This window comes from Cucurbita moschata, unplaced genomic scaffold (assembly GCF_002738365.1).
Source record: "Cucurbita moschata cultivar Rifu unplaced genomic scaffold, Cmos_1.0 Cmo_Scf00096, whole genome shotgun sequence".
Classification (NCBI taxonomy): domain Eukaryota; kingdom Viridiplantae; phylum Streptophyta; class Magnoliopsida; order Cucurbitales; family Cucurbitaceae; genus Cucurbita; species Cucurbita moschata.
Window position 1 is genome coordinate 334,879 of NW_019268612.1, and position 25,577 is coordinate 360,455.

Below are 25,577 nucleotides of genomic sequence, written 5' to 3' on the forward strand. Positions count from 1 at the left end.
TCTCAGTTGCAATGCCACTGTCAGTCGTACAAACGAGCCTTGCTTTTACTTGAAAAGTAGAGTAGTACATGACTTGTGTATTTTAAGAAATACTCAGTAAGCGACCCTGTTATTGGGGTTAGATGCAAACACATACAGTTTCATGCATGAGACCTATCATAACAATTTGTCTTTCTACGACGGCTATCCTAACGGAGAATTTGGATGTATATTTAATTTCCCTACACACAGTTTACACGTGTGAGTATGGACCCACCAGTCGATTCGCACACCTTCTAAACCTTTTCTAGTCGGACAAGCATTCTCTGGTAGCTGTTGATGCTAGACACCTATTAGGAGTAGTGACCGTTACGACAACATTATGATAAACATAATGATCGTTCCCCTGCCTCGTATCGTACGTGTCTGTACTATCGTGAAGAAATAGTGGTATCCCTTGATGCATGAGTACACAATCATGCATGAGATCCCAACATCTTTTCATTTTAATTATCATTAATATAACTCCAAGCTTCTTGTTCATATCATATCATTTTTCATATCATTTCTCATGACATTTCTCATATCATTTATCATAACTCTCATGCGTATTTTGGAGATGTATTTCATACTAGTTTGTCGTTTTGCATGTCAATTATAGCAGATCTTTTCACGTCACATATAAATCATATCATAAAGTTTTCATGCTTTCAAACATAACAATCCTTATCGTGCACATATCATATCATATATCATAATAATCACATAATATATCCCGAGCATATCTTTAACAAATCATATCATAAAGCATATCAATTTATCAAATACAACATAAAAATAACATCACATAACATTTACATATAATTTCATAACAACTTGCATATAGGAGCCTATGACACGTGCGAAGCTGCAAGCACGTGTCATCATACAACGCACAATTATAACCAAACTACGATAGGATCACTTACTTTGTTGACCTTATCCAGCAATCTCTTTAATTCGAGTATGTTTGCTTCCGTTCCTCGAAAATGCTCCAAATCATCGTCGATTGTTGTTTTCTATTAGAATATATGTTCCGTTTCGTAAGTAATCTAATAATTCTTAACTCAATTGAACTTAAATTAAGAAATTTACCCTTATACAGGTCTTATTTACCTTAAAAAAAAAAAAGTCAGATTCAGCTTCACAATGGACGAAATGATGGGAAATGATTAGTTTTTCTTTATCGAGACGAGAGGAACGAATTTTAAGTCGTGGAGTCGAAATACTCATGCATTCAAAATAATGAAAACAATCTTTCACCCATCCCCACAATTTACAAATATGTAATTATCTCTTAGTATTTTTCAAAAAACATTTCAAGAACTTTGATGAATCAATTAGTGCATAAATCATTAATACTAACACTCTATGTACCAAACTTCTTATTAAAGCTTTGACATAAAAGGTAATTTGGGATCTTAAAAGCCAACAACATGCCTAAACAAGGCATTTTTTTAATCTTGTTTCTTTTTCCTTTTCTTTTCTTCTTATTTTTTAGTATTTCTTCCCCTTTTTCTTAATTTCTCAACTCTTTCCTATTTACAATTCTTATTTTTTATTTTATTTTTTTTAATAATATTCTCTCTTTTTTCATTTGATTATTTGTGTTTAATAAAAATAAATTATTTTTGTAGTTTTCTTTTAGTTATTTATTTATTTATATATATATATATATATATTTTATCTATCAGCCATTTTCAAATAATTTATAAAAGGATTGGAAGATGAAACAAAAGAAAAATAACAATAAGTGTATTTTATGTTGGAATGAATGAGATAAATTAATTATATTTAATTTTTTAAATACACCAAGTATAATTAATTCAATATAGGTATTGTACTAATTACTTATGAGTAATATATAATTTTATTAAATTAAATTATTTGAGGATAATGATTAAGATGATAGTTCAAAAATTCAAGAACATAAACTAAATTAAAATTTTATTAGTTAAATTTATTTTAATAATGTTACCTAATAAAAATTAACTAATAAATTTTTTTGAAGTAATTCAAGAACTACTAAATCTAAGTTGCGTTAGTCGGAATGATAAGAAAATTAAATCATAAAAGTTCGTTTATTAGGCTCAGAATATAAATTGTGTTAGTCCAAATGATAAGAAAATTAAATCATAAGAATTCGTTTATTGGGCTCGGGCAATATAAGTTGTGTTAGTCCGAATGATAAGAAAATTAAATCATAAGCGTTCGTTTATTAGGCTCGGGTAATATAAGTTGTGTTAGTCTGAATGATAAGAAAATTAAATCATAAGCGTTCGTTTATTAGGTTCGGGCAATAGAACTCCTCTATCCACCTATATAATACCTTGTTAATACAAAAATTAGGTTCGTCTATTCTAAGCAACTAGGAGGTTCAACCACACCAAAGGTCGTTCCTTTGGCATCTTTATCATTTACTCTCAACCTTTGAAGTTATTTAGGATACTATTCTTCTAATTTCATATCTGAATAATACACTATCGTTCTTTGAAGTTTTGTATCAAATATTTGACAACAATTTTATCAATACCAGAGGTATGAGGCAATATTAACATTTATTCATGAATCTCTATTCTTAGAATTATCCAAAATCATTCATTTAAAATTGGTTAGATAGTTATTTATTTATGTTAGATCGAAAGCTTACATCATCCCTAAGGAGTAATACGTCATCCACCTAAAAACATAAAAAAAAATAAAAAAAATAAAAAAAAAAGTGAGAAAATCCAATAAGCAATTAATAATTTTCTTGTTTTCATATACAACTATTCTATCAAACGTTCTATTAAAAAAAAAATATATATGTTAAATTCATTTGAATAAAGAACTTTTATTTATTTATTTTTTTAACAAACATTTTGATTTTTAATAATAAATCTATACAATAATTTGTATAGATGCATTTTTGTAGATTTGTTTTCATAAAGGAATTCTAAATATTCCTTCACCATATCTAATATATAAAAAAATGAATTAGAAAATACTAATAGACTCAAAGTCACTTTAGCTACATTCTCATCAACTTTTTTGTGATAAGTTTCATTTTGAAGATCTATATCTTCTTGTTGGTACATAATTTTCCTTTTGTAGATCCATTTATATTCTATGAGCTTAACCTCATCAAGAGCATCTACAAATCCCTAAATTTTATGATTTTAAACGTATTTATCATTTGTCATCATTCTTCATAACTATTCTAAGGGTAATAAGCCTTGAATTTTGTTATCTAACATGAAAATTCAGATTTCAATAGGATTGAGTCATCTCATAACTCTCCAACTAGAATGAGACTTATCCAATTAATAACTAGGATCTACCTCACTTTTGAGTATAATTAAATTGTTAACAACATTTGTTAAAGGTTTCACTTAGCCTCCAAATACCTTTTTCTATTTAGAATTAAATAAAAGAATATAGGAATAGCCTCCACTTAGATGTAATTTTGAATGTATTTAACCTCTTTGAATTTATTTTAGCGTATGCTTAATAATTCAAATTATTGGAGTGTTTTAAACTAAGTTTTCTACTCATCCATGATCCCAAAATTGTCACACAATTTTGAAGGCAGTCTTATTCATTATCTAACCTCTATTATGTAACCTCTATTACATATCCTAACAAGAGTGTTATCATAGCCGATATATATCTAATATAGTCTTGTTTTATCCTCTAACATCAAAATTTTACAAAATTATATTCATGCGTAAAGTGTCTATATAGCTAGAATATCTTTTAAAGAACAAAAGATCCTAGTAAAAGAAACTATGAATTATTGGTGAATAAAACTTAAGAAGGATTGAAAACATGATTAATAAAACTTGTAAAAGACAAGTTAGCTACTTACCGACTAAATTAATTATTCATCGAAATTATTTTAATTTTTCTTTCAAGATAAAAGAGATGTTGAGTAACCGAGGTAGTAAGCAACCGAGTTGGAGAGTTTAGGGAATCCTATCTCGACCTGAGTCTATTATTATTATTATTATTATTTTTTTGTATGTGAACTTATATATTATATAGGGCGTTTTGAGTTTGTAAGTATTCCCTAGTTTATGTTTCTTGAATGTTTTACTTAATTTAAAGAAAATATTTTTATTTTGTAAATAAATTATCTGCATTAGTAGTAACTTCCGTGATTTGATCTTTCAATGAGTGGGAGTTACAAGTTGGAATTAGAGCTTACGTTTTAGGTTTTGTAGACCGTCTAAGATAGACAGTATAGATCCCTCTAGTTCTAGTTTGGCTCAGTTGTATCTCGCTTCGGTTAGGTAAGTGGTATATAAGTAAGTTGTGTGAAGTGTTACGTAAAGTTTATAATAATTAGTTGTGATCAATAATTTATTTGTGTGACAGATTATGGTATTATCGAGGAATATGGAACTCAGTATGTTTTAAGTGGACTCGGGGAGTGAGGAGTAGCCTCTGGAGAGGATTGTTCCAGTAGAGGCGAATCTAGAGTGTATTGTACTAGCTGCATCCAAGCATCAACTGGCCACTATTATTACTCTCGAGGCATTACAGTCACTGATCCATAACCAAGTTAATCATGCATTGCAGGCAGCTCTTGCTACTTTTTGGAGTCAGACAACTCCAATGGCACCTATACCCGTAGTGGTTAATCAAGCAAGTCCATTTGTTGAAGTACCTGGAATGGATGTTCAGACATCAGTACCTCCACCAAATCCGACAGTGCCACCAAGTACAGTAGTCTTGATAGAGACACCACCTGAAGTAATACCATATGATAAACATTTTATGATTGAGGAGAGTGGGTACTTACCTGATTCTATGAGACATGAACCACATACTTCTGAAAGTAGAGGGGTAGATATTGAAGCAGCTAAATAGTGGTTGGAGTCTATTGAAACGAAGTTTAGATACATGAACAATCTGAAAAGCTACAAGGTTCAATATGCCACGTACATGCTAGGAGGACCAATTTATTTTTTGTGAAAATCAAAAGAGTCTAATATGGATACTATTGGAGGTCCAATATCTTGATCGGCATTTAAACAAGAGTTTTGTGAAAAATATTACCCTACTTTGGTGCTATTTCGTAATTGGATAATGTTTTTGGAGCTGAAGAATGTTAATCGATCAGTGGATGAGTACGATATATAGTTTACACAATTATCTAGATTTTCTCCTCTTTTGGTTAATACCGGAGAAGAGAACACAAAACTCTTTATCAAAAGTTTGAGGGTGGAGCCCAGGGTTCAGTGTCAGCACATGCATCTCATGACTTTGCTACCACTTTCAAAGTTGCTATTAATTAGATATAAATACTCCACGAAGTGACTATAGTTCTAGCAGTCAGGTGCGAGTGGGGAGTAAGCGGAGTATACTTAGATGTCTTATGGATCCCAACAGTAAAAAGTATAATGATATATTGATCGTCGACCTCCAAGAATGTGTTGAAGTGCGATATATCCGAACATAGTAAAAATTGAGAGAATTTTCTCATGAGGTGGAGGTGGTCAAACAAGTGTTAGTTGTCAGAATCGGACCTGAGGTAAAGCCTATGCCACGACTAGCTAAGTTGTGGAGGATGTCCGTACCGTGGTGACAGACACTTTACCTCTGTGAGGCTATTATGCTTACACTATATTTGATTTAGGCTCTACACATTCTTTTATATCGTTTAAGTTTGTTCGTCAAGCTCAACTTGAAATAGAGTAAGGCTATGAGCTATCGGTATCTACATCCTCCAGAATAATATTGATGACTTGTGAAAAAGTGAAAGTTGACAAAGTAATAGTGTCTAGCCAACCTTATATGTGGTTGTTGATGATATTAGATATGTATGATTATATGACATTATCTTGGAAGCTACAAGAGTGTCATTGATGCGAACAGTAATAACATTGTTCTTACAAGGTCCACTAAAGCGCTCACTTTGGATGTAGAACGTGCCTTTGGGCAAGTTAATAGCAGCTGGTCTCGACAAGTCACAAGCCTTAGCCTATACTGTTTGAAGCACAGGTGAAGTATCGGTCTATCCATCAGGCTTCGCTTCGAAACTAACAATATCTAATGTTAATTCATCAGTCATGACATGGTTCAAAAACAGAAGTAGCCATAGAGAAATAAGAAACATTACCATAAAGAGCCATATGAATACTGACTTGTACAAATATTTTTTATAAGTGTGAGAGAAGAAAAGAAAGGAGAACGGATGAAAAAATGGAAAAGCTATGGAGTGATATTTATAGGCTAATGCATGCCTCAAGTTGTTTAAAAGTGACGGAAAGTTGAAGTGATTTTGAAAAATATTATTATAATTAAAAGACTTAATTTGACAAAATTTAGATAACTTGAAAGATTTTACCTTCGATGTTACGGGTTATAAATTTTTATAAAAGTATTCAATAAAAGTAAAATAAGCTTATTATAGGAAAGTAAAGAATGTGTGCATCAAATGTGAGAAACCTGTTGACAATTATGTTGTTTACCAACCATTGAACTTGCATGATTATGTTGCCTTTATGGGTTAGTTTCTATTTCCATTTTGGGGCAACTTTTAAACTTTCTATTATAATAAGTATTTCTTATTTTATGTGTTCGACATATTTTGGATAGACATCCTAAACCAAGATGGTGCCATTCAAAATGAAAATATTCATACGCTATCACACAATATTATGAAAAGTCTTTCGACTTTTTATTTGTAAACATATCACATAAGTTCTAAACGTAACAATTTTTTGGAATCCGTGAATGATGTAACATTTTTATAGTTTATCAATATTGTAATATCGAGTTTCGATGAGGTATTAAATACCTGTCGAGCCCAAATTTCTGAGAATTTATTGAGAGGCTTAAGGATGAAAATTTTAAGATAATGTAGAAGAGAAAAATACTTGAAAAAGTCCTACAAACTCAAGAAAAATACAAAAGAAAAATGTTGGAAATTAGAAAAGTGGTCAAAGTCAACACCAAAAAAAAAGTATTTGTCATTTTACCCTCCTTAATTAGGGAAATGTAAAGAGAAGAAGAAGAAAAAAGAAAAGAAAAAGAGAATAGGGAAGTAGGAAGGTTCTAGAGAGAATGAGAAGTAACTGCCACAACTCCTATCCAGTAAGGAGTCTTATTTTTGCGGAGCTTTATTCACACATCTTTCATGGACCTTTGAATCGTACAAAAACGTCAAAGAACGAAGAAAATTCGAAGGTAAGTTCTTGAAATTTTGCTTTAGGATTTTCCTAAGATATGTGAGAAATATTAGGAGTAAGGTTCTGAGTATGTTAATCTAGGGAGGATGAAGCTCATAATCTTTGAAGGGAGTCGGTTGATTCAGATTATAAATAGGAGTTCCGATGTTCATCAAAAGAGGTAGGTATTGATGTTTCTTGTCAACTTTGGACTAAGTTAATTATGTATGTGATTAGAAATAAATTATAAGAAAAATACATACTTGTAAATGGATATATATTCTACCAAATCTTGTGAAGGAATCGTATTAATCCAAGTTATGTAGAAAGAAATATGAAAATAGAAAGAAAATAGATAATAATTGACCTTCTAGAAATTGCAGTGTTGAGGAGGAATAAGATGAACGACTGGGGGACACATTTCAGGCGTTGAGGAGGAAAGAAAGGACGGGTGCATTGGTGGAGAAAAAATAAAGAAAATATTACGTCAGGCAGGATTCGAAGGCCGGCTACCCAATAATCTGCGTGCGTCCCGAAAAGATGATCTGACCCGACTCAGCGTAAGAAAAACCAGACTCCCAGCGAGTGCCCACAGTTTCAAACTCACGCCCTCGACCTTGGTGGACCATTCAGGTTGCGCCATGTGGCAACACCTTAGAGCGCGCTCGTATGCGCGTGGGGCTTGTGAACCAATGCGTGAGGTTCCCCTTTTAACCTGATTTGACTCCTATTCGATTGTATTTCATCCTAGTTTTGATGCATACTGGCCTAAATTTGACTTGATTCAAGTTTCAAAGGGCATGCTTCATTCGAGTGAGTAACAATCTGGATTTGAGGCAAGTAATACTAGTAGGGATCGCTAGGACTAGCTAGTATGCAAGCATGATGGACCTTAGGTGGTTAGAACATGTGTAATTATGACATACACTATAAAATTATGAAATTGCCCTTAGAGAAAGGGAATTGAGAAGCATGTCTAATTAATGTTTTTCGATGTGGTATGATGGAGGAAGGGATATTCTGATCTATTCTTCGAGTGATTGATGAATGTTATCTCCCTGTTGAGCTTGTTTGATTGTTGATCGTGTGTATGATTTATGTCATGACTTTCATGCATTTATGTATTAGAGTCGGTTGTTAGTTATATTTTTCTCTAGTAGAGCAGGCATCAAGATCACAATTAAGATTAGAGTGCTATAATTAGTGTGGTTTACATGTAAAATCAAAGGTAGTATAGAAATAGAGGAACCTGTAAACCAGTCCTGGTTGGACTAAGGATTACACGAGTAGGTGGAGAGCCCTTATTGGTAGAAATAGGTGAACCTATAAACCAGTCCTTCTTTGGTGGACTAAGGACTACACGAGTAAGTGTTAACATAAGAGCACCTATTGAGCGTAGAAACGAGTTAAAGCTGACGTTGCGACTTCGTAAACCAGTCTTGGTAGAGATCAGGGACTACGCGGGTAAGTGGTTTAGCATGAACAATTCGATTAAGTGTAGAAACAGGTCAATGTCGACACGCCGTAAACCAGTTTCGACAAGGGACTAGGGACTAGACGAGTTGATGATCAGTTCGGAATCAATTGGAACTTCGTATAGATGAAAAGAAAGTCGTGAGAATCTACTAGGAGAAGAAAATGATGAGTGCCTACATACAAATAGGTTGCTTATTGAGTATATCTTTTATACTCGCCCCTTTTTTCTCCTTTCTTTTTCAGGTATCGATTGAGGTAGAGAGGTGTTTAGGAGCTGTATTGTCATAGAGGGGTATCGTTTCGAAGCGACAGTCAATTTTGACATTTGTGGCATTTTTTATTTTCTTTTATATTTTTATTTTGTGGCATTTTTTAATTTTATTTATTGTCACTTTCGTCTTTTTAGTCTCGATTAGTTGGGGGCATCGGTTATGGGGTTACTGTTACAAATCACGACTCTCCACAATGGTGTGACATTGTCCACTTTGAGAATAAACTCTCATGACTTTGCATTGGGCTTCCTGAAGAGGCCTCTTTATCAATAGTATCAATGGAGATATATTCTTTACTTAGCCTCTCTTAGGACTTATGGAGCCCTCAAATAGCCTCCCTTGGGACTTATGGAGCCCTCAAACAGCCTCCCCTTAATCGAGGTTCGACACCTTCTTTGGAGTCCTCGAACAAAGTACACCCTTTGTTTAACACTTGAGTCACTTTTGACTACACCTTCGAGGCTCACAACTTCTTTGTTCAACATTTGAAAATTCTATTGACATAGTTAAGTTATGACATGACTTTGATACCATGTTAGGAATCACAACTCTCCACAATGGTATGATATTGTCCACTTTGAGCATAAGCTCTTGTGGCTTTGCTTTGGGCTTCCCTAAAAGGCCTCATTATCAATGGAGATGTAATCCTTACTTGTAAACCCATGATCATCCCTAGATTAACTAATGTGGGACTCCCTCCCAACAATCCTCAATAGTTACTCTCAACTAGATTCTATGATGATGTGGGGACTAGTAGTTAGTGAACTTTCATAGTGATGGGTCCGAAAATGTTGTTAGTAGATTTTGAGGAGCTTGATCTACGAGCGTCGTACCTTGAGTACACTTGTGCCAAAGATAGGCTTCATGTGACGACATCAAAGAATCTTCAACTATTTGTTGGTCGAGAATGTGCCCTAGGGAGAGATGACATGACGGAAGTAGCTTGGCAAGTTGTAACAATAGTTATTGAAAGAAAAACACTTTAGATATGTAACGACCCTAGATTTCAAACATAAATATACTTCATCAATAAAAGTACTGTCATGGTCTTACATGTTCAAAACATAATTCAAAAATAAAATTGAAAATGATAATGAAATAAATTTAAAAACATGAAATGCATAACAACCTATTCTACCCTAATTCTAGAAAATGAAATATGCTCCTAGCCTATGCACGTGTCATTGTCTCTGCTTTACGATGCTACTATCAACCATATATGGGGCCCTTGTGTTTACTTAAAAATTGATGTAGCACACGGCCTAAGTATTTCAAAGAATACTCAGTAAGTGACCCTACTGTAGTGGCTATGAAAAATGAAAACACATGCAATAATGCTCTAGGGACCTATCATTAAATAAAACATCCTAGGGGTGACCTTCAGTCCGTACTAAGTTGGATGTGTAGTACTTTCCTACACATGACCTCTCCAAACGAGTAGCACCCCCTGAACCCATCATAGTCGAGCTAGCTGTCTGTAGAAACGTCTGGAGGTCAGCAGACCCCTGAGTGTTATGCTCAGCATGATCACCATCACCATCGTAACGTACGCGTTCGTACTCATCATCATAAAAGGGAAAGTATCCAAATGCTTATGTACATGGAGAAATGCATGACTCCTACCCTTCACCTTCTTCACTTCCACGGTGTTATCCACCTCTAACGTACCTAGAAACGTAGATCTATTGAGGTTTTAGCGAATTGGAGGTGGGTTTTCAAAGCTAACTCAGGCCGGGTGCTTATTGAGTGGGGTCACTTATTGATTGGCTCAGCTCAGGCCGTGTGCTTATGGTTGGCTTTCCTCATGTAGTGGGGTCATTTATTGAGTATTCTTTGAAATATTCGGGCCGTGTTCTACATCATTTTTTTAAGTAAAGGCAAGGTGCCTCTGTACAGGTGACGACCACATCGCAATCAAAGACCATGACACATGCATATGCTAGTAGCATATTTAAATTCCTAGGCATAGGTTAGAATAGGTTGTTATGAATTTTAGGCTCTTGAATTATTTATCATTATTGTTTTTAATTTCATTTCTGATTTATGTTTTCAAACACGTATGACCATGGTAGCATAAATTTTCTACTTAATTTAAAGTCAGCTGTAACAACGTACAAAAAAAAAGAATGATAATAATTAATAATTAAATAACAAAAATAATAATTTTCTCTAAAATAGTCTCCGCTAATTCCTCTTCCTCTCCCAGCTTTCTCTCCTCAACTAACTTGTCAGACAAAATTCAAAATCGAGGATGTATAGGTGGTTACTGCAACAATTAAAAAACAAAAGAAAAAAATACCAACGACAAGATTTACACAGCTAGAGATTTAATTGGAGAGCTCCGAGATTTAATCGAGGAGAAATCTTGCTTTGTTAGTGCAGTAAGTAATTTTTTAGAGCACATTTTTTAGATCTCCTTTTCATATATCTAATTGGGTTACAAGAAATTAAGTGGGGATCCAATTTCTTTTTCCCTTATCTAATTAATTGACTAGTTATTTAGATTTGAATCAGCATATTAGGTTATAGAAATAAGTTGAATCAATAAGGCCAATATCAATTTGGAGAGGAAAAGTTTAACAAGAAAAAGAAGATTTGTGAAAAAAACAGATGAAATACAGAGAACTAAAAAAAGGTGGAAGATAATGGAATTGATTATCTGTGAACTCAAGAATCTATTCAAATGGGCAAAAAAATAATTGTGGACATGATTAAAATAAGAAGAAAAGGGAAACACAGGCAAGAAAATATACGGTAAATATTAAAAGTTTAAAATGGATGGCATGAAAATGAAATTATAACAAACCTAAATAAACATTTAAGACTTTATTCATGCAAAGCCTCTAATATTGGTATGATGTTTAACACATGGGTCAATGTAAGTTAGAGAAATAATTTTATAGAAGTTCGAACTTGAAACTGATGTCATGAACTCACATATGTTGAGTTGGATTTCAGAAGACAATCAAACTTTCATTAAGGATAAATTCGTGACAACAAGCTAATCAATGAGTGACCTTACTATAGTATAGGTTAAAAATTGTATGCATTATGGTGATGTATGAACTGTCGTACGATGTCGTATGATAGTATGTGATGATGTATGAGTTATGAAAATATATGAGTTGTATCGTATGATGTCGTATACTAGTATATGATGATGTATGAGTGTATGATGATATATGAGTTATGATGCTTGATGATGTGCATAGTATATATATATTTTGATGAATAACGTACTTAATATGCTTGATGCATTTTGTGGCAATATGATGAGTATGATGATTGCGTGACGTTTACCTTAATATGATGATGTTTTTCATATTGAGCATGCCATATGATATTGAGTGTCATACTGCATCATGTCGTTAGATCGATATAAGATTCAGATTTTCCATTTTTGTCATATTTAGTTAAGATTTTATTTTTATTTCTATAAATGACTAAGATATTATGTTATGTATCTATTCTCGCACTGCAATTTTCAACAAGGAAGTTATTACGTTAATGGAAATTGTAACGATTCGAGTTTCTAGGATAAAATAAAATAAAATAAATAATTAAATGTAATCTCCCAGATTTCCTGCAAGACTTTTATTACCTAATAGAAACATTCCTATCTCTACAAGTTTCCTTATCTTAAAACCCTAGAATGCCTTATTGGAAAATGTCTTGGGATTATTTTTATATTCTTATGTCCAATCTTTTACATCCCTTGAAAACGATTTTCTCCCAAACTTTCCTTTAGAACGTTGGGGTTGCTCTTCAGAGGAAGAATCGAGTGGAAGTAAGGTATTGATGTCGGGATCATTGTGTCAAAGAAGGTTGACCGTCAGAAATCGGTGTTGAGGACGTTGTGGGATCGTCGGCGCGTTGCCAAAATTGGGGAGGCGGAAATTAGGGTTTTGTCACTTGTTGGGTAAGGAAGGCGAGGTTTTTGGAATCGTGTTGAGCAGCATACGCACGCCCAACAGCTCCGATAGCTTCGCATGTGTACACAGTGCGGCTCGGCTCGCACATGTATGAAATCGGCTTGGTTTTGTCAATTTTCGCAGCTCGGCTTGGCGGCTTAGTTGGTCGGCTCGGCCGCTAGGCTTATCGACTCAGCATCACTATAATATATCGATTCCAAGGTTTTCGGCCCTTCCAAAGCCATTTCTGCCCTTAGTTTTACCATCTGAGGTCAGTATGGTTCCTAACAGTTAAAGACAGATTGGGTCGGGAGTTTATTTTGATAAATAGCATGAGATTTAGCTAGGATTTGTTATGAAAGGTTCCTAAGTTTTTATGTGGTTATTCTAGGACGTATTTAACCATTGGGATTAGCTTGTTGTGAGTGACTTCGGCTAAGGCCATCGAGGTAAGTGACCTTACTGTTGGAGTTAGCTTACTACGTGTTGTATGATGGTGCGTGCCCTGTGGCCCCTGCATGCACCATATTTATGTGATATGACTATGTAATGTATAGATTGTGTTGACTGCCGATTGTTTTATGTTATGTGTTGTATGAATTATGTTGACTGTTGACTGTTTATGTTATGTGAAGTTATGAATGATATGTTAGTAATATATGCCATGAAAATGTTGATCGATGCCATGGATACACGTAATATTATCGAGTCATGTGATGAGATGTTTATGCAACTGGAATGTACTTTCATGTTATGTAATATGTCATGTAATGTAAGTCATGTGAGATGCCATGTAATGTAAGAAACGTATATGCGATGTTAGCAATGCTTATGTAATGTCATGTTAGATATGTTAAGGGACCTCATGCATATATGTATGTCACGTGCATCGAGATTCTTCCCCTTTATGATACGAAAGAATGAATTACGATATTTATATTCGCCATGATATCATGCAGACCCTTTTCTGTTCTGTGGTGTCCGGCGACGTGTGACACGTTGTGCCCGACCAAGTCAGGCCCAAGGGGTATGTATACGAGCCCGCCTGGTGGGTCCATGTACGCGTACATGGGCCGTGTGTGAAGGAGTACCATACACCCAACCCTACCTGGAATAGAAAAGCGCCCAAGGCTATGTAAAGTTTATGAAAAGTTAGGTCCCGCTCATATGTTGCATGTGTTTGCATTTCTGACCCTAACAGTGGGGTGACTTACTGAGTATTTCATAAAATACTCAAGCCACATGCTACTTACATTTTTCAGGTAAAGGCAAGGCGCCAATGTACGATTGACGGCGGAGCTGAGGACACCATAGAAATTGGAGATGGGATATTTTTAGGAGTTTACAATGTTTTAAGTTATAGCATTGAGTATTATTTTATTTAGATTTATTTTGAATTCAATTATTAAAGGTTTATTTTCAGAGATAGGTTTGTTTTGGATTTATGAATATTTATGAAAGAATCTGTTGTGTTTTTTCCAAGGTTATTTATGATGAGCTTCTGCGTAATGAATTATGCATTCATGGGTGACGTCACTAATTAGGTTTAGAAAATTAGGGGCGTTACAAGAACACAACCCTAAGTGCATGAAAATGATATTAGTATAAATATCCACAAGTATGTGTTACTAGAGTAACAAAGAGATGAGACTAGAGGGTTGTCTCAGAAGAGACATTAAGATGGATTTAGAGGGACCTCATACATATTGTATATTCATAAGCATAAGGCCACTTCCCCTAGAGATGATGAGTGCGGATGCGCACAGTATGATGATGAGTGCGAATGTGCACGAGTGCCAATGCACACAGATGAGGGTGTTTGAGGCGCATGACACTGTGGGGTTCCGCTGACCTCCAGATGTCGCTACAAATTAGCTTGACCAGAGGGTCTAGGGGGTGTGCGAGCGCCCTGGGATTCACACTAGCACGTGTGAATCGCGTGTAGGGAAGTACTACACATCCAATTTGCCCAAGACTAGAGGCCACCTTTATAATGATTAGAGATAGGTTCGTAAATCATGATTGCATGTGTTTGCATATGCATGGCCCCCTATAGTGGGGCCACTGAGTGAGTATTCTTTGAAATACTCAGGCCGTGTGCCACATCATTTTTCAAGTAAAGGCAAGGCGCACTTGTACGGAGGGCGACGACATCGCGAGTAGAGAATGTGGCACGTGCATAGGGTAGACTCATATTTAAATTTCTAGTGTTAAGTTAGAATAGGTTGTTTTGCATTTCATCGTTTTAAATTATTTTGTATTTGTTTTTATTTTCTCTAAATTTCAGTATTTCATATTTAAACACGTAAGACTATGGCTATGTTTTCTAGGGAAGAAGTTGTTTTAAGTGGTTTTCAAAGTTTAAGTTATAAATGATGTTCATGTAAGAATTATATTTACTTATTAGAGATGAGCATGAGACGTTAGTAGCGACTCTGAGTAAGTGGAAATTTAAGGTCGTTACAGCCACTGAATACATATCATGATCATTGAATGCGAAAATACTTCATTGAAACTTTCATAAAACATCATCTTCATCTTAAAACACAACCGTCATGGACTTACATATTTGAAAACACCGACAACAAAAGACTAAATAAAATAAATAAACGTTTAAATTAAAAACATCTTATTCTAGCTTAAGTCTAAGAAAATAAATGCGACTACCCTATGCATGTTTCATGGTCTCGAGTTGCGATGTCGTAGTCAGCCGTATGAGAATGTCTTGTCTTAACCTAAAATAGAAGTAGCACGTGGCTTGGGTATTTAAAGAAACACTCAGTAAGTGACCCCACTATTAGGGTCAAATGCAAGAACATGCGAATGCAATGACGGAACCTATCATAACAGTCTATTTTCCTATGGTACTATCCTAACGGGCAACTTGAATGTGTACTTTATACTCTACACACGGTCCACACGTGTGAGTGTGGACCCACTAGTTGGCTCCACTGGGCCGCTTTTCTTGTCTGGCGAGCATACTCTGGTAGCTCTCTATATCGTACACTTGTTAGACGTAGTAGTCGTCATGACAACATTATGTCAAACATAATTATCGTTCTTTTGCCTAGTAGTGTACGGGTTCGTACCATCGTGAAGGAATAGGGGTATCCCCCAATGTATGAACACACAATAATGTATGAGATCCCAATATTTTTCCATTCTCATTATTATTTAATACAACTCTGCTACGTATTGTACATATCATATCGTCATTCATAGCATTTCTCATATCGTTTATCATATCTTTCATACAGATGTCGGGGTTGTATTTCATGCTAGTTTGTTGTTTTGCATGTCAATCATATCATATCATAACATTCCATGCTTCCAGACATAACAATTTTCATCATATACATATCATATCATAACATATCGCATCACAGTATCTCATAAATCATTTCATTTCATGAATGTATCCTTGTATTACTGTTACAGGAACATATCCTAACCATATCATTCTATTAGTCTATCATAATCATATCCAAACCATATCGTTCTATTAGTACGTCTATCGCATCCTTTTCGTATCATATCTCAAACATATCATTGAGCACATCGTACCATAAGTATCATCATACAATTCACATATCATAACATATACACATCATATCATAATCATATCGATTCGTAAACAATTCATACATATTAAAATATATGACACATACAAAACCACGGATCATGTGTCAACATCAAATATAGTCATGTCAATAGTAAGCCACTTATTTGGATGATCTTAGTCGAAGTTCTAACACTAACTCCAAATTATCTTGCTTTCGTCCCTCGAATTCGTTCTCACTTATGCCAAGATGCTTCTCTCTGTTAAAGATGTTTACCTAATTCCTTCCGTAATTTTAATTCCTAAATTTTGTTAAGTATTTAACAAATTCTTAATCTTTTCATTTAAATTTAACGTTTCTTAGGATATAAATATGTCTATCAATACAATGCCAACTAACATACAATTTATTAAGTACTATAGTTTCATTATTATATTATTCTGTTCTTAGATATTTTTTTGCCAATTTTTAATCGATTCATTTAGCCGCTGATATAAAATTTCTGATTTGACATTACTCATAATTACTTATATGATATTACTGATGATGTAATTTACTAAAATTCGTATAAAATTATTGAAATCTAATTTCTAACTCAAACCTAAAAATTGCACAGGAAGATACATCTAATTTCTAGCTCAAACCTAAACAATTGCACAGGCTTAGGAAGTTCTAACGTATTACTGGACTGTGATTTTCTAAAAATGAAATTAGGATAAAAGGAAGGGAAGATTTAATATACACCTTAATATACTTCTTCACATAAATCTGCTTCTCCCTCTCTTCATGTCAAGCTGCCTCTACCTTTAAGGTCATTTTAGTTTTTCTCAAATCTTGTTTTTTGGTTGGTTATTTTAGTTTTTCTCCAATCTTGCCTTTTAGTTGTTTTTATGTTTCTTTTAGAGGAACTTGATATTTTTACCTAGAAGGTGGGTTGAGGAGAGATAATTTAAAAATGACTACATGTTAGTGGAGAGAAGTGAGGAAATTTTTTTTTTTTTTTAAAAAAGTAACCTTTTTTTATAATTATTTTTATTGGTATATTTCTTTGTTTATTTATTTATTTATTATTATTATTTTTTGTTATTACAAGCCACAGGCCTTGTCCCATGCCGTTTGAAGCGCAAGCGAGGCGTTGATCTTCCGGTCGGGCTCGGCTCCAAGAGTAACAATATCAAATGTTAATCAATGCCAAAAGTTGAAAGAAAATAAGAAGCTTTAAAGTTTCAAAAAGAGCCATAAAAAAACTAAATTGTTCATGTATTTGTGATAAGTTAGAGAAGAAGAAAAGGAAGTAAATGATCGGAAAATGGAAGAGATGTGGAATGATATTTATAGGCTAATTTTTCCTCTCGGCACGTTTTAAGTACTTAAAAAATCATTAAAAAGTTCAATATAGAACAAAAATTGTAATAGTAAGACTCAGTTTAATAATATGGGAGGATCTTATATTCGATCATAATAACTATAATTTATAGGAAAAGTATATTATAAAAACTCACCATATCTACGCTTTATACAGTGAAGTACCACCTTTGTGAATATAAGACATTAATTAATTTCTCAACTCTATATATTTAAAGTTTGTTTTGTTCTTGAAATATATATGAGTATAATTATATATGTATAGAAGTCTATATGTATAGAAGTCCAAATGAACTTGTCAAAGTAACACACATTTCATTATGGCTCATCATTGTGTTTCCATTTTTGTGTTGTCTATTCAACTTTGAAATAAGTTCACAACATCCTACCATATAAGAATTTTTAACTAATTTTACATGTTTACGTTTTTAGTCAGCGATTCTACCTCGGTTCTATAATAATATTTGTAACAAGTCCAAGATAATTTATGTGCCAATTTATACTTGCATGATTTAAAAAATTTTGAACATGAAATTTCAAATTTACACATTTAGCAATTTTGACTGTTTTGTCGATTAATATGACTTGTAACGTGTGCTTTGTTTAATAATTTTGTTTGTATTTGAAATTTAGTCCTTCAAATCTGATTATTTGTGTGAAAAATTGAGCATAAGGCCTCCTTGATCCTCGAACAACTTCCCCTTAATTGAAGTTCAACTTCTTCTCAGAGTCTTTGAATAAAGTATACCCTCTATTCGGCCATGAATCAATAATAAAAATTTGGAGACTCACAACTTTATTGTTTGATATTTGAGGATTCTATTGACATGGCTAAAGTTAAATAATAAGTTCTCAACACTTTGCTTCTCATTTTTTTAAAATACCTCGTACCAATGGAGAGAGTGTCCCTCACTCATGATTTTTTTCCTTAATTAACTAAGGTGGAACTCGAACAATTCTCAAGAGGTTCATACTAACTACAAAACCCGAACCATATTAATTCATTATCTGTCATCAAAAGTTTATAAACCTTCAAATGACAACGCTAAAAGGTCAACAATAGTATTTTTTTCTTTTTCTTTTTTGGAGTGTTAAAAGGCTATGGGTGAATATCATTTTTATGAGAACTGTTTTGAGTCATTAGGTTTTCTTTTGTTAAGCAAACAGGAAAATGTTAGTTTTTTTTCATTGGCTTTATTATCGAATTTTAGGATAAGCATGTGATACCGAGTAAATAAGAAGTATATAAATGAACTGAGATTATATCTGAACTGGAAACGTGTAACAACTCAAAAAAAAAATTAAAAAAAAAATACTCACTTCCAATTGAATCTCTCCACTTTTGAAAATAATAAAAGTAAAAGTAAATATATTAAAATATCATCTTCCTTGCCTAAATCTTCTATCTACAACTTATTTAGTTGGCGTCATGTTTATCGGAGGCTCTCAAAAGTTGTGGTTAGATTCTTAGTAAATCCATTTCCAAATTCCCTTTTTCGTCAAAATTTCATCAATTTCTTAAAATTAACTTGAAGGGGTTACAAAATTAAACTCCAAGAACAATTTTATTATTATAGGAAATCAGATCGTCATCCTAGCCATTCAAAAGACATTAAGAATATATTAAAATGGCTAAAAGTAACTTGTGAATAGAATTAAAAAAAAAAAAAAAACATACTTAAAAGGAAAGATATGAAAAATGTCATATTATAAAACATATATATTTTCATTTAATAAGTACCCAAATATATTATAAAATCTATCATAGTGTCTAAAGAGTATGTTAGTAGGTATTCTATTTGTTAGACATTTATATCCAATAAACTTTAAATCTAAATTGAAAGATTAAAAAATTGTTAAATGATCTAGTAGATATGTCGAAATATTTCTTTATCCTCCATAATTAGACTACAACCTATTGATCTGTGCAGTAATTTTGTTTTTATTAATATTATCAAGAAGATGGATTTGAGGTTGAATTGAACCTTGAAGAGCATATTCATGCTTTTGCAAAGAATAATTAGTAATTTCGATCTAAGTCAACCAAGTAAGCGACTCTATTATCGTTTTGGTTTGAAGAATTGCTTTATGTATAATGATATGTGCTCAGTGCATTCCACATGTCAGATGTGTGATATGATTTGATATGTGATGTTATGTTATGTGTCGCTGTATGATATGCCAAATAATATTATGACATAAATTAAATGTCATGTTGTGTTACGATAAACTATGCTATGTTATGAAATGTCATAATGTATTATGATATGTTACGTTAGGTCATAATATGCTATGTTATGTGTTGAAATAAGGAAATACGATGAAAAACCTCTATGCCATGATTTGAAAATTATGTTAGGAATGAAATGATTTTATAAGAATTTTATGTAGGCACATCACTGAGTGTAATATGTGATGAAAGAATGAAGGTTGTCTTGCATGATTTATTATGCCACGATAAATAAATATGGGGACCTCATGTATAATTGTTTGTTTTCGTGCATCATAATATGTGCATCAGAATACATCCCCTTTATCATGAGTACAGACACAGTAAACTATAAGACTGAAATGACCATCATGTTTACCATGATGCTACGACGGTCACTATTTCCTCTAGGTGTCCAAAAACAGTCCATAGAGTCCACACTCACATGTGTGTTGAGAAGTAATACACATCCAATTTGCCCGAATTCAAAACCCATCTAAGAGAATAATGTTTTAAATTGTAAAAGTCCAAGTTCGAATTCAAAACCCATATAAGAGAATAAAGTTTTAAATTGTAAAAGTCCAAGTCCATAGCTAGCAGATATTGTCATCTTTAGGTTTTCCCTTTCGAGCTACCACTCAAGGTTTTAAAGCACGACTGCTAGGGAGAGGTTTCCACACCCTTATAAGAAATGCTTTGTTCCCTTCTATATTGTCACTTTCAGGCTTCCCCTCAGGTTTTAAAATGCATTAGAGAGAAGTTTCCACATCTTTATAAGAAATGTTTCATTCTTCTCTCCAACCAATGTGGGATCTCACAATCCTGTCTCTTTGGGGGACAATGTTCTCACTGACACATCGCCCGGTGTCTTGTTTGATACCATTCACAACAACATAAGTCCACTGCTAGCAGATATTGTCCTCTTTGGGATTTCCCTCTCGCGCTTTCCCACAAGGTTTTAAAACGCGTCTGTTAGAACAATAAATGTATTTTTATATCTATATTTTTATGTTTGAACGAGTAAGATAAACTAACTATATTTTATTTTTGAAATATAAGAAGTATAATTAATTATTCCATTTAAGTATGTAATTAGTTTATATAATTTTATTAAATTAAATTATTTGAGGATGATGATTAAGATTATTATTAAATAAATACAAAAACATAAAATACTTTTTTTCTCATGTAACATAAAATACATTCTTCCCCACTTTAAAGAATTTCCAAATTTAGCAACTTTTTTCGTTGATATTTCCTTGAGTTTTTATGGCTTAGTTGCATTGATTTTAAGGCTAATATTGATTATCTATCTAAACTTAGGGACAATGAAATGAAGTTGAGAACCAATTTAGAGGACACGCTTTTCCACACCAATTAATTACTATATTAAAAATTAATGGTACATTTTTTATGGAGAACATTTTTCAATATTCAAATTCATAAGAGGGCGTTTATTAGGCTGAAGCAATAAAACTCCAATTTCCACCTTTGTAATACACTACCTAATAGGCTAACCCCAAAATTAAGTTCGTCTATTCTAAGCAACTAGCAGGTTCAACCACACCGAGGTAGTTCCTTTGGCACCTTTGCATGAAGCTTTAGCAATTTGACCATCATAAATCACTTTAATGTCTTCCAAGGTGAGTCCAGTGCAAGGATTTGTTGGGCTACAATCAAATTTGACTCCTATTTTAGTGGCTGATGTTCCCTTGATATCTTCGTAGGTTACGTCGCTAATTTTTACTCCCGAATCCTATTCATGCCAACAAGAACAATCAAAATATAGCATGAAAATTGAATAAAGACAACTATCTCGAATGGTACAAGATCTTTTATGTGAAAACTAAAAAAATAAAGCCATAAAAGCTTACGTTGATCAAAGTGAATAATATAACACTCTTTTGAAGATATGTGAATGTTACATTGTCCACCACAATTCATTACCTAAAAGTGTAGCTGAAGTAATGCTCCTAATTTAACACACGTCTTGAACAAGATAAATTCCAACTCGTTGAAGATAAAAAAATAAATAAATTACGCATGAAATATAAAATTTAAACTCTATTAATCAAATTTAAAGTTAAATATAATTTGTAAGAAGTCAACCTGTCGAGGATTAATGAGAAAATATACCTGATGTGGGCAACCTTTGTCATGTGGACAGTAATCTTGATCAATTATGATAGGGTTCTTCACATTATCCAAAGTAATGTGTTGAAAATGAATATCCGTAGCAAACCCACTGCTTGGTCTTCCCCAAGACTTAATCCTCACTCCATTCGTAGTCTTGCTAAAAGTCGATGATGTAACTGTCACATTTTTCACTCCAGGCTCATCCGCCAACTTTCCCAAGCTCCCAATGCTACAAACACATATTCAACAAATAGTGAAATAGTTAAAATCACCATGTTCAAGAGAAAAAAAATTTCTAAAACGTGTTTTTATTCATTCAAAATCTAATTTTATATTTGATTTTATAATTTCAAATATATTTTTCATACCAACAAAATAATTTCCAAAAATTATTTGTTGTCACCTACCTGATTCTGTGCCCAGGTCCACATGTAACACTTTTTATCCATAAGTTGGTGGTCCCTCGACCAATTGAGATGCAGTCGTCACTGGGGCCGATGTTGGAACTGAGGATGGTCACATCTGATGACTCCTGCACATGGATGCCATCTGTGTTCGGACTATTGCTAGGATCCGAAACCTTCACTCCTTGAATGTTCACATTTTGGCAACCGTGCACCACAATGTTAAATATTTGGCTATTAACTGAAGTTAATCCATTGATGATAACATTTTGTGCATTTGTGATTTCAAGATTCTACAAATTCAAAACAATTCAGAGCAAGAATTAGTACAATCCATTTTCTTTCAACTTTTCCCTAAAGACAAATTTTTAAATTTTGTTATATCTAGCCAACTTAAATAATGCATGCCCGTGCTCCATCGGGACAATTATTCCCTGAGTGTTTACAATCTCATATGCCAGATCCTTTCCCATCAATAACACCACCATGAATGGAAAGCCCATTTACGTCTTTAAACCCAATCCAAGCTTTAGTTTTAGCTAGAACTTGAATGTCGAGGAAGCCACAAGAGTACCATCGATGCAAATAGTAATAGCATTGTTCTTACAAGGCCCATTAAAGCTCCCACTTTGAACGTAGAATATGCCTTTGGGCACGTGAATAGTAGCTGGTCTCGTCGAGTCACAAGCCTTGGCCCATGCTATTTGAAGTACAGGCGAGGCATCGGTCTTTCCATCAGGTTTGGCTCCAAGACTAACAATATCTAAGGTTAATCCATCAACCAAGGCATGGTTCAAAAGTAAAAGTAGCGGAAGGGAAAGAAGAAGCATTAAGGTTTCATAGAGAGCCATATGAAAACTGAATTGTACAAATATCTGTGATAAATGTGAAAGATGAAAACGGAAGAGCTATTGACTGATATTTATAGGCTAATGCTAATGCATGCTTCCTTTTGCAGGTAAGTAGTTCTAATAGATATGATTATCATTTATGGTCACATTTTAAACGGTTAAAAATACTTTTTTAAATACTTCTGGAAAGTTATTTAAAACTAATTCAAAAAGTGGTGGTAATTTTGGAAAGTTATTACAGTAATGAAAAGACTTATTTTGACAAAATTTAGGTAACACAGAAAATAAAGAATATGTGCATTAAATTTGTAAGAGCAATTTTGAGAAACATGCCGATAATTATTTATAATCGTTGAGTTGTTATTGATGAAAATATCTTGTTTGAGTCAAATGTCAGACTTGCATAGATAATATACAAATAATATTCCATTAGTATTCATGATTGTTGTCTTTTTTGGATGGTTTCTTTTTCCATTTTGGAGCAACTTTTAAATTTCTTACTATAATAAGAATTTTTTACTACTTTTTGTATAGTGTTCTTAAATAAAATCTCGATTATGATTATTGGTGATACTCAAAATGATAATGATGACAAAACGCTACTATATACGCAATGTTATGAAAAGTCTTTAACTTTCTATTTGTCAATGTATCACACAATTTTCAAATGTAACAAGTTTATGAACTCTATCAACTATATAATGTTTTTATAGTTTATCAATATAGACTTCTATTATTGATTGACTATTTTGACGGTTTCTATCACTCATAAGTATTCTTTTTTTCATTTTGGTTAAACTTAATCTTATTATATATTTAGACATTGAAGGTTTTTCGAGTTAAGTTCTTTTCTTTTCTTTTCTTTTTTTCTTTTTGTAATATTTACCCTTGTATTTAGTTATAGAATGAACCATGGTCGAGTCAAGTCATTTCTTGTACCTTTCTAGTTAAATCGAATGTTGATCTTTAGTTAGGGATTGAAGTATGATTGAGTTAATTGCCTTTCTTTGCTCTTTCTAATTAAATTGAACCCTCGTGTTTAGTTAGTAGTCGAAGTCTGGTCTATTACTTTCCCTTTTTAGGCTAAATTGAACCATGTTTTTTATTTAAAGATCCAATTGAGTTAGGCTCATTTTTTATTTTTGTTAAATTGAAGTCTATTATTTTTAATTAGAGATTTACACGGAGTTACATTTTTTTCCTAAATTTAACACATGGTATAGTTAGAAGTAAATGTTTAGTCAAGTTTAGTCCATTCTTTTTTTCTTTTTTTCTAGGTAGTTAAATTGAATCTTTCCTAGATTGCTCTTCACATTAGTCTACTGACCATTGTATAGATGCTATTCTTTTTAAGGTTTCATAAGTTCATCGTAAGATAGTTGTACTAGCAGAAGCATCCACTACTTATCTAGTAGCAATATTCAGTCCATTGTAGAAAGTTTTCATTTGGATACAATGGGGAAGTCCATGGTGTCGACACTTTCTAAGTATCTCCTTGAATCTCTCCCAAGCTTCACTTAGTGTTTAATCTTCAAACCGTTGAAAAACAACAATTTCATTTTTGAACTGTGCATTTCTAGTGGGTGGAAAATACTTGATCAAAATTTTCTCTACTGGATTATTCCTTATTTCAAAAATCAATTTCTAGTGGGTAGCTTGCATTTTCGACTTGATAATGCACGAATTTAGCACCTCCAAAACTGGGTTATACTTTGATTGCTCTTTCCCTATTATTTGCTAAATGAATAGTATTAACAAGGATTCTCTAGAGTGGCCATCACTATTATATTTTCAAACTCTTGATTTGATTGGGTTCCAAGGTCTCCTTCATATATATTCTATTATCTCATTTTCAACTTTGCTCCCAAAACTTTGGCCTAAAGATTTTCTCTATTTTGGGGTCTATAATACATTTCAAACCTATAGGGGTGGTCATACACCAAATTTCGCAGCAGAAATTTCAGCAACGAAAAAGCTCAGACTGTACAAAGACTAAGAGATGATATCATACCAAGACTAGGAGATGTCAAATCAATCTCTTGAAGTGGATTTACAAAATAAAGCGTACCTCGAATGGACCAATCAAGAGGTACAGAGCTCAAACTCTAGCCCCAAGAATCTCTCAACAATATGGACTAGAATATGATGAAACTTTTAGTCTAGTCCCGAAGATCACTATCATACATCCAGTACTTGTGGTAAATAAGAATTGGAAATTATG

General features: G+C 33.2%; 1 non-coding gene and 1 pseudogene across 1 annotated transcript; one reads left to right on the forward strand and one right to left on the reverse strand.

The window, feature by feature from the left end:
- Positions 1-2,352: 2,352 nt before the first annotated feature.
- On the reverse strand, positions 2,353-23,377 carry LOC111439560 (annotated as a pseudogene).
- A 1,441-nt stretch (positions 23,378-24,818) lies between these two features.
- On the forward strand, positions 24,819-24,924 carry LOC111439574. The gene has a single exon (XR_002709815.1). It is a non-coding gene; the product is annotated as a Plant small nucleolar RNA R71 (small nucleolar RNA).
- The last annotated feature ends 653 nt before the right edge of the window (positions 24,925-25,577 follow it).